The sequence below is a fragment of the Haliotis rufescens genome, unplaced genomic scaffold (assembly GCF_023055435.1).
Source record: "Haliotis rufescens isolate VD_foot unplaced genomic scaffold, xgHalRufe1.0.p SCAF_9, whole genome shotgun sequence".
Taxonomy (NCBI): domain Eukaryota; kingdom Metazoa; phylum Mollusca; class Gastropoda; order Lepetellida; family Haliotidae; genus Haliotis; species Haliotis rufescens.
The window spans coordinates 13,427,915-13,446,722 of NW_025964383.1; the positions used below are offsets into that span (position 1 = coordinate 13,427,915).

Here is an 18,808-nt window from a genome sequence, read left to right on the forward strand (position 1 = left end):
ATTCACGGGATACACGAGTGAATCGTAACAGCTCTAGTCTGGCAGGTCTGCAGACAGCATGTGTTTCTCCTAAATGATTATTTAGAAATTTTAACTTGTAGGAGATAATTATAAAGCATACATTTACAGGACATGGGGTTATTATAACATAGTAACAATATTTCATGTGCCATGTGTAATATATGCTTATTATACAAAGGTCAGGATAACCTTCGATCAGTGTATAATATGTCACCAAACAGCTCATTGTTGGTACCTCAATCAGCGGAGACTACAACAACAAAATTAAATGACAATTTCAACATTACCCATATTGGAGATGAGTAAATGGTTCCTACAATTATGGATTATAGTGTATGGATTCATAAGTAACTAATATATATTTCGAATTTAACAAAAAAGTATAAAAAAAAAATTTCGGGGGGTTGGTTCATCCATGACGTAATGAATGACAAGCTAAAGAAATCTTTAAAAAACACATTTAGGCCTCATAATAAATTTGAAATTAGTTGCTGTTTTGGTCAATTCGGGAGGGAATGAGGTGTACGAAGGTAGGTGATATAATATGTATACTCTCATTGAAGTAAATCATTCAATCAGTGTTTTTGACAGCAACCTCATCTAAAGTGAGTGAGTGAGTATGGTTTTACGCCGCTTTTAGCAATATTCCAGCGATATCACGGCGGGGGGACACCAGAAATGGGCTTCACACATTGTACCCATGTCGGGAATCGAACCCGGGTCTTCGGCGTGACGAGCGAACGCTTTAACCACTAGGCTACCCGATCGCCCCCCTCATCTAAAGACGAACATAGATGTATATATGTTTGTAAGTCTTTGATATATAACTAACCATACGGATTGAAGGTGAGGTGAAATGGTGTTTAAAGTCTCGTCCAAGATTATTGCACTTATATAGCGACGTGCATGCATGTGTGTGTGTGTGTGGCTGCTTGTACTAGTCTGAACTGATGCCGATTTATAGAGCTAGCACACTGAGATACCATGCCGCAGTTTAACATGAATACCCCACTCAGACACAGTATACTGACTCCGAGCCGACCAGTCCTTGTTTTAGCCCCTTAATGCCAAGCGCCAGACTGGGTAACAACAAGTACCATCTTTTAACATCTTTTGGTGTGACGCGGCCGGGGATCGAACCCTGGACCTCCCCCTCTCCAGGCGGACGCTCTACCACAAGACCACAGAGGCGGTCTACGGATTGAAGAGGCACTCGAGATGTGTCTTGCTTTTATGATAGATTTGGGTTGCAAATCGCATCAAGTTATATCAAAGACGTATATAAATACACGTCTTTGGTTAAATTTGGGTGCGGGTAGAATCACAATTCTATCCTTAGCCTTTGGAATCTTAAATGAAAATACTCGTGAACATATTCTGTCAGCACCCCTGTCCAAAATGAGCACGTGTTTAATGATTGAAATAAAACATATTTAAGAACTAAAACCAGTCAAATAGGTATATTTGCAAATTTACGCTCGTCCGCAGTCATTATTTAACACGTCCCTCTTCTTGCACTAGATTTAGGCCACTAGAACAGCGTTCCGAACACACCCACTCGTAACCTCACTGACTCCTTTGCACTGATGAACTAATAAACAAACAAATAGCTGCGTTGCTTGCAGAAAGTGGGTCATACTTATTACTCGAAACAAGTGAATTGACTCAAATAACGCATGGATTTTTCTGACTTACCTCCGAGGACTTGCGTCATACCTAACACAGTTGTTACTGAAAGGAGGTAGTCAACCGGAACTAAGAAACAGGAAGTCCCGTTAACAAGCGGGCAATAACACAGGACCGTACCTCACCGGGCTGACAACGAGTATTTCTCACAGTAAGTGCGTTGTCACGCCCGACCAATTACTATAATGGATTTTGTTTTGGATACCTTAAATTTGTTTCGGGGTGAAGTTACGTATAACTTCGCATGATTAATATGATTAAAATGTGTACATTTTTCATAAAAACAAGAAACCCTCGCATGATCTATTTGAAAATATATACTCCGAGTTGATGCATCAGACGCAATATCGAGCGAGGAGCGAATATATTGATTTTTTAATTTTGCTTGCTTACTTTATGATTACTACAGGCCGCCGTCATACAGCTGGAATATTGCTGAGTGTGGCGTTAAACAATAAAAAAAGAAGCAAACATTTAACTTGCAAGCCGTGATTTATATTTCACTGAGATAATGTTAATCCCACTCCTTCGTCAAATCAAATAGTATCTTTGATCAAATTATGTTTTTTCGATTGGTCCAGTGGATCAAAATACATATCGTGCTGTCGTCATTAATTTTGATCCAAGTTCAATAAATTGACCCTGACCTTATATCGTTTTCAATATTAATAATATTAATAAAAATAATAATAATACTCGGCCCAGACTGAGTAGAGGCGATCTGAACGACCGCTGCATCGAAATTATGTAATATTTGTGCTGAGAGGATCAGGGGCGGTCGGGTGGCCTACTGGTTCAATTTAGAATACAGATTACTTTGTGAATACATATAGATCTGTATGTTTCAAAAAATAAAACTAGGAGATGGTAGATCTACAAGTGGTTTCCCAAACATCATTTACAAAAACGTACTGTAATGTCCAAATCACAAGGTTATCACAAAGTTAATTTGCAACGTTGTCGTTACGTTGTGGAATAACGTTACAATGTAACGTTGTACTAACGTTGGCATAGAGAGACGCAATTACGTTCTGAAAATTTTAGTATTAAGAGATGAAAATTCAAATGCCGAATATATAGAAAGGTAATGCATTACTGCCTTGGTATTCTGACAAATTCAGGTTGATTTTGATAATGCAGTTCTATTCCTTTATTACTATCAAGAAGCAAACTATAACGTTTCACCGACGTTTCAGAAACGTAGTTACAAAACGTTATGTGATGTCCGATGCACAACGTTTTTACAACGTAAATGTGCAACGTTGTTATAACGTTGTGAAATAACGTTGCACGTTGACGTTATAATAACGTTGTGACAACGTTATATCACGACGTTACCAATCCACAACCTTACCGCAACGTTGTGACAACGTCGTGTGTTAGCTGGGAAGTCACGCCGAAGATCCGGGTTCGAATCCCGAAATGGGTACAATGTGTGAAGCCCATTTCTGGTGTCCCCCGCCGTGATATTGCTGGAATATTGCTAAAAGCGGCGAAAAACCAAACTCACTCACTCACTGATAGGATCAGCAACCCTGCAGAGTTCTTTGCTTGGATGAAGTCAGCTGGCCTGAGAAGTGAAGCAGAAGGCTTTCTGTCCGCTGCTCAGGACCAGTCACTTCCCACTCGAAACCGTCGATCTGTTGACGGACATTGGGAGAGTACCCGGGTCTGCTGCCAGGAATACAGCCCTTCTGACAATCTGCGTAATACAGAAAGCTGCAGTGTTGGGGAGTCTTCACATTCTCCGAAAAGTTCTGGGTGGGTTTGACTAGGCAGTGCTTCCTGGGAAAAGTCCCATTCGCTGTCTGGGCTGCAGGGGGAGGGGGCAATTAAGGGCCCTGAGCTGATGATGAGCCTAACCATCCTGACTGTGCCAGGATCACCCAAGCCCTCTTTGATGCATTTTTAATCTGTATTATAATTATTATTATTATTATAATAATAATAATAATAATAATAATAATAATAATAATAATAATAATAATACCGAGTTGTCATGAAAACAACAACAATAATGATAATTTTACTGATGCTGATGATAATAACACTACTTATTTTTTTTATTTAAACAACGTACATATGTTCATTGTGAGTACAATTATTACCCCGGTGAAAGGATCAGTTTAAACATGTTATTTCATTTTGCATTCACAGAGTGGTTAAAAAATATACATTTGACCTCCGAAGAATATCCATTGGCATAACTTGCATATTAAGGAAAAACAAGTCATAATCTTGTGACTTACCCCAGAACCACGCACGACTGGGATGATGACATTCAAGTCAAACCTCTGGGTGGAACATCCTGCAGCGATCAGATATATTGATCCGAACCTATAAATTCTTTGCAGCTCCGTTCACCATTATGTGCGCTATATCACAAGAGGTTTTCCTATATCAAAGAACTCAAGATCAATTCTGTGGCAAGAAGCTGCCCATTGACACGCGTGTGAACTTGATCTATGCTTCCCATGTAAGTCGCGGTTGCTGTAACAAATATATCAGAGAATACAAGCGGACTAACACGGATTTAATATTGATTACCACTGCCACAAATAGTCCCCATTGACCCTCAAAGGTATAACCAGCGTCTGACCCGATACATCGGGAGCGATTTTCGAAGGGAATGAAATTAAACGTAAATTGTTGCAACTTCTTAGGGTATTTAGACAGGAATAGATTGAGTAATTTGTATGCGTGACATGCGCCGACATTCTGCGATTGGTTTCGCAATGGTTATAAAAAGACATGGAATACAAAAATAAATATATTCAATCTTTACAATAGTATACCTTGACGACTTTAAACAGACACATACACAGACAATGTGACCGGAGCGTCTTCCAAAGATCAAATATACCAAGATGATTCTATACAATTGTAGATTCTATTTATCGTCCAAAATCATTCATCCATTTTCAGTTTGTAAATAGAGATTATTGTCCGAGCATGTCCGAGGTCTCGGTGTTACTCGGGGAAATATATGGATTCTTACACTGGTTTTGTATGACACACATGCGAGTGTGATAATCTCCTTATTAGTATCCGACCCGTTAAGATCCGGGGTAGAATAGACCTTCAGTAACCCATGCTTGCTGTAAAAGGCGACTACGCTTGTCGTAAGAGGCGACTAACGGGATCGAGTGGTCAGACTCGCTGACTTGGTGGATGCATCTCATCGTACCCCAATTGCGTGAATCGATGCTCATGATGTCAATCACTGAATTGTCTTTCCAGACACGATTATTTACCGACCGCCGTCATATAGCTGGAATATTGCTGTGTGCGGCGTTAAACAACAAACCAAACCAAAACCTTAGAATCCATTGTTTCGTAATCCCTTTGAGCTACCCTTCACAAAAATACTCTGATCACGACCGCCATCTTCAGCTATGACGTCGTCTCTTTAGTGTGACGTCATTCCTACCTCTCGTCACAATAAGATTACAATGACGTCAACAATGCCGCCCTGGTGACGTAAACAATACGCAGGTGCGCCTGAAATGATATTTGCACTAGAGCACAAACGGATTTTATGAACTCGGTTTATTTTACCCCTCTGGGCCCGTTCCACAAAGCGGTCGTAGCTCTAAGACGGTCGTAAATCCCATATTTTAACAAAGACTTACGGGTGTCGTAGCGTTATGATAGCTTTGTGGAACAGGGCCCTGGGTACTAACCAACGTCGAGAGTGTAAATAGTACAGCTTCAGTGACAGGGAGATTCTAGTGATGTCATTTGTTACGTCATTGTAACCGATTACATCACAATGGCCTGCAAAGCAATGTGTTGCAGTTTCATTGGAGCGGTAACTACTGTGAGATATCGATTAAGTTCACTCAACTTATATCTCCCGTGGAAGCCAGGTTTGGGTGAAAAAACAGTTATACGTGTGTAAAGTGAAAACATGTCCGTCTGAGCCCCTTTATTCCAGACACCCTGCTATCCGTCATCACGACCTTGTTGGGACGTCGAAACACATACCCAAAGGCCCATAACTCTGCATCCATAATTCGTTAATCCAGAAAACACCACTGAGAAGAAAACCCGTCCGGATTAAAGAAGGGTTTCCATTTACCACTGTATCTGTTAAAGGCTAAGAGCAAACACATCAGGGTTGATTTGTGACAATCGCCTCATGTACACCTCCTGTACTATTAATGAGTAAGTGAGTGAGTGAGGTTTAAAGCCGCATTAACCGAATTTTAGTTATATCAAAGGTGTCAGCTTATTGTGGGAGGAGAGCGTGAGTGAGTGAGTTGGGTTTAACGCCGCTTTTAACATTATTCCAGTTATATCACGGCGTGTCAGCTTAATGTTGGAGGAAAGCCCGAAGTGATGCAGGTCTCAGACGTTTACCACTTCGGTGAAACCCACGAGCACGGGTATGGTGCTGACAAACCTAGAAACATAATCGGCGCGAACCGGGATTCGAACCCACAATCATAGGTTTCTGGCGTGCCAAAGGGACGCAACTCTGCACAGCGAATCGTGGCGCCTTTGACGACTGGGCCACCCGTGCCCCCTGGGAGGAAAGCCCGAAGGGATGCAGATGGTAGACATCTACGACGGACATGGGTATGGTTCTAACCTAGAAACATAATCAGGGCGAATAGTAATCTGTGGATCGATTCAGCGATCATATAGGTTTCTGACACGAACAAGGGACATAACTCTGCACAACGATTTGCGGCGCCTCAGACGACTGGGCCACACGCATCCTCATTAACTAGAAATGTGTTTCCCTGATACGTGAACACGGAAGAACCCTAAACGAGCAATAAAACAACCACTTTGGCTTCAGACATTGTCTAACTGCAGGTGACAGCTGACGTAAACAGCTTAAACTGTGTCACGGATCGAGTTCTTGTTACTGACCTCGCGTCTTCGCCACCTAAACACGTAGATGTACGGAGGGTTTACTGAGTGTTGTGAAACACTGGCGACTTATATACACACGTACGCCACAGGCCTTGAACGAACATGACGGAAATACCCCAAATGCCCTAGTTCTGAATGAGCCATAATTGGCCAATCAAGACCTTAAAACTGGATTTCCGTCCGCGTTGCGCTGGTCGATAGCCGCTAGACAAGACTTGACACATACGAGTCTTATTTTCATCCATATTGACAGATGTGCCTGGCTTTACTAACTCCTTTTAATATCTTCACTTTACTCTGCACGCTCTTAGGTGATGTATAGTTGGCGCCAAAATGAAACCGATTTTTTTTTCTGAGCACTCAATGTGAGATGCTCTGGCCAACAACTCTGGGGATTTTCTGAATCGTTTTTTTTGCGGAGCATATGCTGGACTCCTAGATAAACCATTCAACTTTTGTACAGCAAGGCCGTAGTTAACTTTTTTTTTGACAGGGCGGGGGGGGCGGGGGGGGGGGGGGGGGGGGGACTGCCCTGACCCCCGGCTGGCTACGGCACTGGTACATGGTACAGGTTATATGAAGAAGAGGATCAGGCATCGTCTCTCGGGAGTCCGTAGGTACACAAAGTCGAGAAGGTATGCATAGTGCTGAAAACTCCGTGCAGACCTGTGTTAAAACTGTTTTTCAGCAACACCATGCTTGTCGTAAGAGGCGACGAACGGGATCGGGTTGTCAGGTTGGATGACATGTTTGATGTATGTCATCGTATCCCAATTGCGAAGATCAATGCTCATGATATCAATCACTGGATTTTCTGGTAAAGACATTATTTACAGACCGCCGTCATATAGTTCCTGGCCTTCCAATTCGATTAAAATGTACAAACATGTTGAAATTACAACAGAATTACGTCTATTAATATCGTAAAACTAGGTCGTGGGGTCATTAATATTCAGTTATTCCTTTTATGGAACAAGTTCCCAGAAAAGTTTGAGGTCACTGGTCATCAGCTTGACTCGTGTCCCAGCTCCTTTCAAATCCAGTGATAGTTTTCCGGTTCAGGACTATTTATTAATTTTGCTGAGTGCCGTTACACACAAAAAAGAAATGTACGCATTGCCGCTGTTCCCGAAACTTTGTGTCTCTAACAAAAATCAAGTTGTCGGTCCTAGTTGCCTTAGTTCAGCCTTTACGTTAGATATATTGATTGTGACGTGGATAGATGTTATTTAGACATTGTATTTGTATCCGGATGAAGAGCTGCACAACCCTATGACTCAACCGACGTTACTGACGGTGTCATTGTACGAAGGCATACCACATACAGGATCCTGTTTTCCCCGGAAGTGTGAAACAGTTGACAAAGGAAACCCATGCCCGCGCATGCGTACAGATTACACGTCTGAACACAAAAACGCCATTGGAGATCCCAGCGTGATAGAGCTTGTCGTGAGAAATTGGATCGGGTCGGTGCACCGCTTGTATCATTAATTCAACATTTCCTGAGTGATTGAGTGAGGTTGATTTAAAGCCACACTGAACAGTATTTCAGTTATATCAAGGCGTGTCTGGTTATAATTTGTGGGAGGAAAGCCAGAAGAACTGCAGGTATTAGGCGCTCACAACCAGCATGGGTATGATCCTAAGTTTCTGGCACGAGCAAGGGACACAACTCTGCACAGAGATTTGCGGTGCCTCAGACGACTGGGCCACAAGTGCCGACTATTAACTAGAAATGTGTTTCCATGATAAGCAAGATTCCAAAACAAAGCTTCGGATTCTGGCACACCTAAGGGACGCGACTCTACATAGCGAATTGCGGCGCCATAGACGACTGGGCCACCCGTGCCCCTACTGGCTAATAATCATGACGTAAACTTACAATATTACAGGTACCACCATTTTCTAAAAGTTTTTTTCATAACAGGCGGAGATACAGAATCATACATAACAAGCTGTTGGACAGACAAGCTTATGTGAACCGTCGCCTAAATCAAAACTTGATTATCGGCGTTTCATGTTGCATACATAGCTATGATAAATGTTAGGTTTCAAATATCTTATCATAAATCAATTGTTCAACGGGGGGGGGGGGGTGTGCTTGTACTAGTCTGGACTGATGCCGATTTATAGTGCTTGCTCACTGAGATACCATGCCGCAGTTTAACACGAATACCCCACTCAGACACAGTATACTGACGCCGAGCCAACCAGTCCTTTTTTCAGCCCTTAATTGCCGAGACAGGGTAACAACAAGTACCATCTTTTAACGTCTTTTGGTATGACGCGGGCGGACGCTCTACCACTAGACCATGGAGGCGATCTGCGTGGAAAGGACGACGTAACCTGCGACTGACCTATCTGCAATGGAACTGGAGGTGGATCTAGGTTATACAGAAGCCATACAACTAGAATATTCACTGCTGGAGGAGTACATGTTATACAACAAGTGTTCTTCATAATACTACCTTCACTTCAGGCATCAGATATCCGTGTCAGGTCCTGTGAACGATTTTGAGGACAAAATATATTTTACAGCATTTTCGGGAACTGAATATTGTCTGTCTCCTCCAGCGAGTTTCGCGTAATTAGGCGTCACCACGCGTACGCGGTTCCAAACTGGTCATGCTGACGTCTAATTCATGTATAACTAAATAATTTAATCACACCACACACACTACACACCACACAGACCTTTTCAAGAAAATGTTTCCTGTTCAGGATCGATCGGAGTCCGGTCTAACATCGCCAACTGGTGACGACATTGTTAAACAAATAGGAGTGTGTCCTGTAAATTAATGCGCGGTCAGTTGCAATGAAATGTCCTGTTTATGAGTACTCAATAACACCCGAAAATATGTTTATCATACCGGTTATCTCCTAAGAAACAGATCAGCAAAACAACCGAAAGGAAACTGAATTAATATGATTGGTTTGGTTGGTTTGTTGTTTAACGCCGCACTCAGCAATATTCCAGCTATATGACGGCGGTCTGTAAATAATCGAGTCTGGACCAGACAATCCAGTGATTAATATCATGAGCATCGATCCACGCAATTGGGATCGATGACATGCATCAACCAAGTCAGCGAGTCTGACCACCCGATCCCGTTAGTCGCCTTTTACGACAATCATAGTCGCCTTTTACGGCAAGCATGGGTTGCCGAAGACCTATTCTACCCCGGATCTTCACGGGGAGACAAGCATGGGTTGCTGAAGACCCATTCTACCCCGGATCTTCACGGGGAGACAAGCATGGGTTGCTGAAGACCTATTCTATCCCGGATCCTCCAAGGGAAGACAAGCATGGGTTGCTGAAGACCTATTCTACCCCGGATCTTCACGGGAAGACAAGCATGGGTTGCTGAAGACCTATTCTACCCCGGATCTTCATGGGTCACTGCAAGCATAGGTTGCTGAAGACCTATTCTACCCCGGATCTCCATTGGTCACGGCAAGCATAGATTGCTGAAGACCTATTCTACCCCGGATCTTCACGGGGAGACAAGCATGGGTTGCTGAAGACCTATTCTACCCCGGATTTTCACGGGGAGACAAGCATGGGTTGTTGAAGACCTATTCTACCCCGGATCTATACGGGGAGACAAGCATGGGTTGCTGAAGACCTATTCTACCCCGGATCTATACGGGGAGACAAGCATGGGTTGCTGAAGACCTATTCTACCCCGGATATTCACGGGTCGAATTAATATGATCATCAGCAAGTGAGAATGTTTCTTTCGAAGTGTTGGCAATATTCCAGCAATAGCATGGCGGGGACACCTTCATTGGGCTTCCTTCATTGTACCCAAGTGGGGAATTGAAGCGGGACTTCGGCGTGACGAGCCGACGCGACTTTGAAATGTATTTCATGAGGATCGTTTCCATTCATTGAAATAAGGGAGGAAAGCCGAACGCGCACGCCACAGTTGCCACGTTGTGGAGACCCACGAGCACGTGCATCGTTCTGATAAATCAAATGTAGAATCCTGGCACGACTAAGGGACGCAACTCTCCTCAGCTCATATGCCGTACATTCTTGCCCCTGTGTTACAATGTTAATTGACGTCACATAAAAGAAAACGCCTTCCTTAAGTTTTGAGACATACCCGAATCCCAACAAACCCGTGAAGATCCGGGTTAGAATAGGTCTTCAGCAACCCCTGCTTGTCGTAAGAGGCGACTAACGGGATCGGGTGGTTCGGCTCGCTGACTTTAGTGAAGCATTGTCATCGTATCCAAGTCGCGTGGATCGATCCTCATGATATCGATCACGGGATTGTCTGGTCCAGACTCGATTGTTTACAGACCGCCGTTATAGCTGGAATATTGCTGTGTGCGATGATAAACAGCAACAAACAAACAGTTAACGACTCCCAACACTAACACTGAAGCTCCATAATACCCTGCATACATTTTATGAAAACACAACACAGAGAACATATGGTATTTGGGGTCGTATCTTATGGCATTGAACTGTTGACACCCTTGGTTTTGTCGAAAGGAAAACGTGCAGGCGTATTAACCTCAAACTTCAGGAATAAATATCTCATCTGAGATCGGATATGGAACTTCTTTTTGCAAGTCATCGTATGAATTCTTTTTTACGAGGGCTGGTGAAAAGTTCTAAGCCTAACAAACAAAACCAGCAATTGTGAAAGTATTTTTGATTTGATTTTACAACATAATCTCCCTGCTTTTCAAAACACTTCTCATATTGATAGTGCAGATGTTTTAATTCCGGTCAGGAAGAAGTTGGCTGAAGCCACCCTGAAATACCCATTCACGGCAGCATTGAGGTCATCGTTGTCGTCATAGCGCTTCCCACGAAGGTGTTCTTTTGGTTAAGGAAACAGGTGGACATCTGGCGAGTATGGAGGGTGAGGAAGCTCTTCGACTCCACATTTGCAAGTAGAGAGGTGCGAGAAGAGACATTGTCATGAAGTAGTAGAACTCCAGCAATCAGCATACCTCGCCGCTTTTCTTTTCAGCATAGTAGGCACTGGTAATCGTCTTTTGACTTTCTAAGGAATCAACAAGGATAACACCCTTTGCATCCCAGAATACAGTGGCCATAACTTTCTTCACTGATCTTTAAGACTTGAATTTCTTTGGTGCCGGAGAAGTGGGATGGTGTCATTCCCTGGATTGACGTTTTGACACGAGATGGTAGACCCATGTTTCATAACCGTTACTAATTTTTTTTTTAATTTGACGAAATCCTGATCAATTAGCTGTAAATTTTCTCTGACGATGCCAGTTCGCTCGGCATTCAAGGGCTAAATCAAAGACTGGTCGGTTCGGAGTCAGTATACTGTGTCTAAGTGGGGTATCCATGTTAAACTGCGGCATGATATCTCAGTGTGCTAGCACTGTAAATCGGCATCAGTCCGGACCAGTACAAGCAGCCAGACACACACATGCACGCGCATGCACGTCGCTATATAAGCGCAATAATCTTGGACGCGACGTTAAACCCAATTTCACCTCACCTCACCCATTTATACCCCTATCACGTTCAACTGGCTGTCACAAACGGCCTCAGCAGACCAAATACACTTGCAATGAACTACTCAAAGAATGCACTACATTGACTAGTTCACTTCGTTATGGCCCATAGTTAAAAGTTAGTCAGGCTTAGAACTTTTGTACCAGCCCTTGTCTCAGCAGTAAGTAAGTAAGTGAGTTGGGTTTAACGCCGCTTTAAACAGTATTCTAGTTATATCGCTGCGTGTCAGCTTAATGTGGGAGGAAAGCCCGAAGTGATGTAGGTCTTAGACATTTATCACTTTGGTGAAACCCTCGAGCACGGGTATGGTGCTGACAAACCTAGAAACATAATCGGGGCGAACCGGGATTCGAACCCACAATCATAGGTTTCTGTAACTCTGCACAGCGAATCGCGGCGCCTTAGACGACTGGTCCACCCCTGCCCCCTCCTCAGCAGTATAGAAGCTTACAGAAAATAGTCACTGAAAGCAAAGTGACAATATTGAGCAAGGGCTCTACAATAACCTCCAATGTATCAATGCTCAGTAAGGTTTAGGAAAGGGTCTCGTTCAATTTGTTAACTGTATATATTGATATAGAGAGAATACATCCTTACCTACTATCTATGTCCGCGTCCAATAAAGTCCCACCACCAGACTGGGTTCTCGACATTGCGTTTGTTCGATGAAGCGGAGAGACAAGGAGCATTCGGCGACATCTATTTCCTATCGTTAGGATAATTGTCAAATGCATCGAATGCGGATATTCCCTATACAATTTAAGTACGTGTCTTCACATCCTGTTAAGTGATGACAGACAAGTTAAGCGAATCATTATTAAGAAAACGTGACTAGCCAATTCAGAATTCTCGGGTTCTGGATGAACGTATATGATCAGTGCAGACTAACTGACTATCGTGTAATAGTTCCGGGTCATATAGTGCATGCGAAATAATTGAAAGATATACTCAAAGGAAGACATAAAGCTGATAAATGTAACGTAGGTTCATTTTAAATTAAAGCACAACAATTTAAAAAATCGCCTCTATTTCCTTGAAGGTTTAATTATTCTATATGCTTATAATTACCTTGCCTGGATTTCTAAAGATCTCTATATCTATTAAATTTCAAATTTAACTCCTAAAGTTATGATTCACCACATGGGTACAATGTGTGAAGCCCATTTCTGGTGTCCCTCGTCGTGATATTGCTGGAATATTGCTAAAAGAGGCGTAAAACCATACTCACTCACTCACTCACTCATGTTTAGTGAAAAAGTAAGTGATGTTCCTCAACCTGAAACAAATACTTGCAGATTGAAAGTGAGGCGAGGTGGGGTTTGAGGTTTAACGTCGCGTTCAAGTATATTCCGGTTTTATAAAGCTAGCGTACTTAGATACCATGTTACAGTTAAACACGGATACCCCACTCAGACACAGTATACTGACTTCGAATAGGCCAGTCCTTGTTTTATCTCCAAAAAGACGGAGGGCACGGGGCACGGTCTAAGGCGCCGCGATTCGCTGTGAAGAGTTGCGTCCCTTGGGCACACCAGAAACCTATGATTGTGGGTTCGAATCCCGGTTCCCCCGATTATGTTTCTAGGTTTGTCAGCACCATACCCGTGCTCATGGGTTTCACCGAAGTGGTAAACGTCTGAGACTTGCATCACTTCGGGCTTTCCTCCCACATTATTCTGACAAACCGCGATATAACTGTAATTCTGTTAAAAGCGGCGTTAAACCCAACTCACTCACCCACTCCAAAAAGACGAGCACAAGGCAGGGTAGCAACAGCAAGTTCTATCCTAAATGTATTTTGGTATGACGCGGATAGAGGATCGAACAACCGAAATTCCGCTCTTCGGGCACGCGCTCTCTCCACTACGGCACGGAGGCGGTCGTCCGAAAGGAAATAGAAAAGGCAGTCAGCCTTTTTACCCCACGCGTATTAAAACTGTACCACTTCACCCTGTTCAGGCTTCGTGAGAGGTTTACTGTGCACACAGACCATTGAAATTCCGTTTCTTTTGCTTTTCAACCTTGAGTGAGTGAGTCAGTTGGGTTTAACAGTATTCCAGTTTATATATCACGGCGTGTCAGCTTGATGTGGGAGGAAAGCCCAAAGTGATGCAGGTCACAGACGTTTACGACCCGTGAAAATCCGGGGTAGAATAGGTCTTCAGCAACCCATGCTTGCCGTAAAAGGCGACTATGCTTGTCGTAAACGGCGACTAACGGGATCGGGTGGTCAGGCTCGCTGACTTGGTTGATGAATGTAATCGTATCCCAATTGAGTGGATCGATGCTCATGATGTCAATCACTGGATTGTCTGGTCCAGACTCGAGTATTTATAACCGCCGTCATATAGCTGGAATAATGTTGAGTGCAACGTTAAACAACAAACAAAGAAACACAGACGTTTACCACTTTCGTGAAACCCACGAGCAAGGGAATGGTGCTGACAAACCTAGAAACATTCGGGGCGAACCGGGATTCGAACCCACAAACATAGGTTTCTGGCGTGCCCAAGGCACGCAACGCTGCACACCGAATTGCGGCGCCTTAGACGACTGGGCCACCCGTGACCACTCAACATACCTTGAACAATCATCCTCACTTTAATCCTCAGAATCATCACGTGTATTGTGTTCATATGTGTTCAATGAGTAATTACGTGTGGTCCATTCGACTTTCAAAATGAACTGTTTAAGTTAAATTAGGACACATGAAACATATATACTGACCAAAAACGTTGGAATCATAAATAGTTTTACGCAAATGTTTTAGTTGTGAAGGCCGAGTTTATTTACATGTGTACGGTATATACAAATATTTCAACACCCTAACGTTGTGCTCAGTGAAGAATGAGTCAGGCCTACACCGGTCTCCCAGGCATAGGGTTTATGTATTACCTCAAGGAAGTGTAACAACCCCCCCCCCCCCCCGACACACACACACACACACACCTCACTCCAACACCACAACAACTCCACCACCACCCAACCTCTGTCTAAATCACAGCACCAATCAATACTAATATTTAGTGCACATTAACTATACCATTAACTGTACCACTAACTTAAAAAGAAACGCTTTTGTGTGATATCGAGTTTCAATTCATTTTTATAAGACCCCGGGCCTTTGATAAACCGTTTGTTGGTCATGGGAGGTGAAGGTCTGTGTTCAAACCCCAACATGGGTATAATTTTGTAAACCTATTTCTGATGTTCCTCGTCGTTCTGTTGCTTGAATGTTGCTGACAGCGGCGAAAAACCATACCCATTCACGTGCATGCACGCCGCTACCTAAGTGCAATAATCCCAAAACGCGACTTTGAACCCAATTTCACCTTATGTTATCTTCTAAAAAATCATAAAATAGTCATGACATACATACAGTGTTAATGTTTGTTTGTTTGTTTGTTTGTTTCTTGTTTTACGCCGCACTCAGCAATATTCCAGTTGTATGACGGCGGTCTGTAAATAATCGAGTCTGGACCACACAAGCCAATGATTGATATCATTAGCATCGATCGTATCATTGGGATACGATGCTATGGATTAATCAAGTAAGCAAGCCTGACCACCCGATCCCGTTAGTCGCCTCTTACGCCTCAAACACGACTCGGGGTAATCGGATGATATGAATCATATCAATTGTCATGGACACGAATTAGGCTGAAATCTTCAGCTAAATGGCGGCGGTCTGTAAATAATCGAGTTTGGACCAGTGATTGACACAATGGACATACATCTATACAATTGGGATACGATGACATGCATCAACCAAGTCAGCGATCCTTGGCCACCGATCCTTTGTAAAATCAGTGTGGATGGATTTCCATCAAATCAATTAGTAGCATCGAGCAAACTTCATAGGCAATAAAAGCTGGCCAGAAGTAACATGATTACTTCAACATGTTTATAAGGGACGAACCAGAAAGCATTTCTGCTTGTAATTGCTTGTCAAACTGTCACATATAGATGATAAATGTACACTCGTGTCACACGCAACATAATAAATAATATTTATCTAACATATAGGTCAAACACTGATTTAATATTAAATACATTAATCATAAATGAATTGCGTGTCCACACGGCACGGCAAATTATCACGTTTATGAAAATATATGGAAAATAAACCCAAAATAACTAAAGCTTCAATCGTGTGAAAATATGTATATAATTAATTCATCATTAATGTCATTCTTATTCTTAAATCGTCTATTTAGCAATATGACAACACGTTACAAAGCGTTATGAACATGCACCAAAACAGTAAACGATGATGACACCTGTCGCGTTATAACGAGTATGCAACGCATGAAACCCATTTGACTTTATAACGCACCTCCTGTGTGAAGACGCCTTGTACAAACAAACGCTCCCCTTTCAACAATACCTACTTATATATGATAAACCTCTGTACGAGGATCGTCAAAATATCTACTCTAGTTTTCTAACGGGCATATTATATTAATAATGTCTATCACTGCGCACTGTAGATTAAAGTTGAAAGACAAACAGCGAGACTTATCACTGATACTCACAATTTCCCGTGCGAATATGTTGTGAAACCACTATCTCCGCACTATTAGCCGTTAGTGCACGAGGCGCGCGGGCAAATTGTGGTCGCGTCCTCGATTGTTTACAAATGCAGTTCCCGCAACACGTGCAATAACCGTCCAATGGCGGCCTGTCGTGTGTGTGCAGCTACCAAGAGATTGTCGGCGCCACACACACAGCTTATCAAATTGACCCTATTGGCGAGGCAAAATTGTTGTCTGTCGTAATGATTTCTAAATTCGTCGACAAACAGTTTCTACCGTATATGATTAAATGACGGTGGCGGCTAAATGAGACAATACCCAATTTGTGAAGTAGCGGTCTCATACACATCCAAATATGGAAAGAACACCACAACAATAGACACGTCGAGATCTGGGCCGTTGTAACCTTTACGAAAATACTTCCTCTGAACAAGAATGTTCACGGAGTTCTTAAATAGGAGAGACAGTTAAGTTGCGTTGCTTTAAATAATTAGGACCGGAAAAGGAACAGTTTTCAGTACACTGTATTTTGATATTCAGACAATCCAGATTATTTAGAGATTCTTTTGACAGCTGGAAAGGTCTATACTGAGATATATTTTTGTAGTTGAAATAAAACACTTCCTACTGTATAACTGGGCCCACAGCTGACGGATGCTTTTGTTCCCGATTGATATATAGACCATGACACAGGGACGCCAAATAAATCATTCAGAACAATTTACATATGTTTGTAACTTCCCAGTGCATTATGTCTCTCTCACTTTAAACTGATCGTTAAATCCAATATCATTTAAATAGTAGATATTCTGTAGATGTTACATACAGTCGTAGCTGGAGAAAAATAACATCTTGGGGATTGTTATAAATGAGAGAGGTTCATCTCAAAATATATTAAAGCGTTAAATTTGTAATTAGTTCCGCTTAGTCTGTTAAATAATTCTACTCCTTACAGAAAAAAAACGTGGATTACGTCAATGGGGGAGAACTTCCCGAGTCAAGGGAGTTTTATAACCCACTATGAAAGTTGAAAACAAAAGAAACGTGACTTTTACAGTCAGTAAACGCTCTTGCCTTGGGAAGATGATGGGGGAGGGGGTAGACAAAATTAAAAAGGGCCTGTTAAACTGATTCTTTTACAAATGCCTCGCACTGTTAAAAAACAACAAATAATGTGCCCTTTTCTGCCAGACGATATTAAAGTGTCCCAGAAAATAGTTTGTTATTTTAAAAAAAACGTTCATGAGCACCTGTAAATGTTGGAAGCATAACAAACCGAATTAACACACTCGTGTGAAGACCTGGGTTAGAATAGGTATCCTGGAACCCATGCTTGTCGTAAGGGGTGACTATGCTTGTCGTAAGGGATGACTATGCTTGTCGTAAGGGGTGACTATGTTTGTCGTAAGGGGTGACTATGCTTGTCGTAAGGGGTGACTATGTTTGTCGTAAGGGGTGACTATGCTTGTCGTAAGGGGTGACTATGCTTGTCGTAAGGGGTGACTATGCTTGTCGTAAGGGGTGACTATGCTTGTCGTAAGGGATGACTATGCTTGTCGTAAGGGGTGACTATGTTTGTCGTAAGGGGTGACTATTTTTGTTGAAAGGGGTGACTATGTTTGTCGTAAGGTATGACTATGTTTGTCGTAAGGGGTGACTATGTTTGTCGTAACGGGTGACTATGTTTGTCGTAACGGGTGACTATGTTTGTCGTAACGGGTGACTACATGTATGTTTGTTGAAAGGGGTGACTATGTTTGTCGTAAGGGGTGACTATGTTTGTCGTAAGCATCTTCGCGAATCAAGGGAGTTAACTGACTGTAAAAGTCCCGTTTCCAGCCTTGCCAAATTAGGCCTGCATTTCTGGGTTCGATCGTAGCGTGTTATGTCTCTGCTATTGACCAATCTCCTATTTATTCCACCTCTGATAACACTCGCATTTGCTTCAAACAAAATGGCGGCGCCCAGTGAAGATGATCTGATCGATAATCAAGATCTATATTATAATAAAACGGATCTAATTTCTATTTAAAACAAAAACATGAAAAGATTTGGAAACTATCTGTTGACGCTAAGTTGACGGTACACATGTTTTGCAAATCCTGCAATCGACGGAAATCTGCACGGCAGTTTACGAACCGGATGTTGATTTCATTACGCGATTTTGATTGGA

General features: G+C 42.5%; 1 protein-coding gene across 4 annotated transcripts in view; it reads right to left on the reverse strand.

Moving 5' to 3' along the window:
• LOC124116167 (ATP-binding cassette sub-family C member 5-like) overlaps positions 1-18,808 on the reverse strand; it is a 127,833-nt gene that overhangs the window by 86,825 nt on the left and 22,200 nt on the right. The window contains exon 1 of one of the 4 annotated variants that reach the window (XM_048391475.1): positions 16,636-16,855. The exons of 1 other annotated variant lie outside the window; for it this stretch is intronic. The gene's annotated coding sequence lies outside the window, so the exon portion shown is untranslated. Of the gene's footprint in view, positions 1-1,716; positions 1,841-12,697; positions 12,910-16,635; positions 16,856-18,808 lie in introns of those variants that run through there. 2 more of the 4 variants (XM_048391476.1, XM_048391474.1) reach the window with 2 other exon arrangements.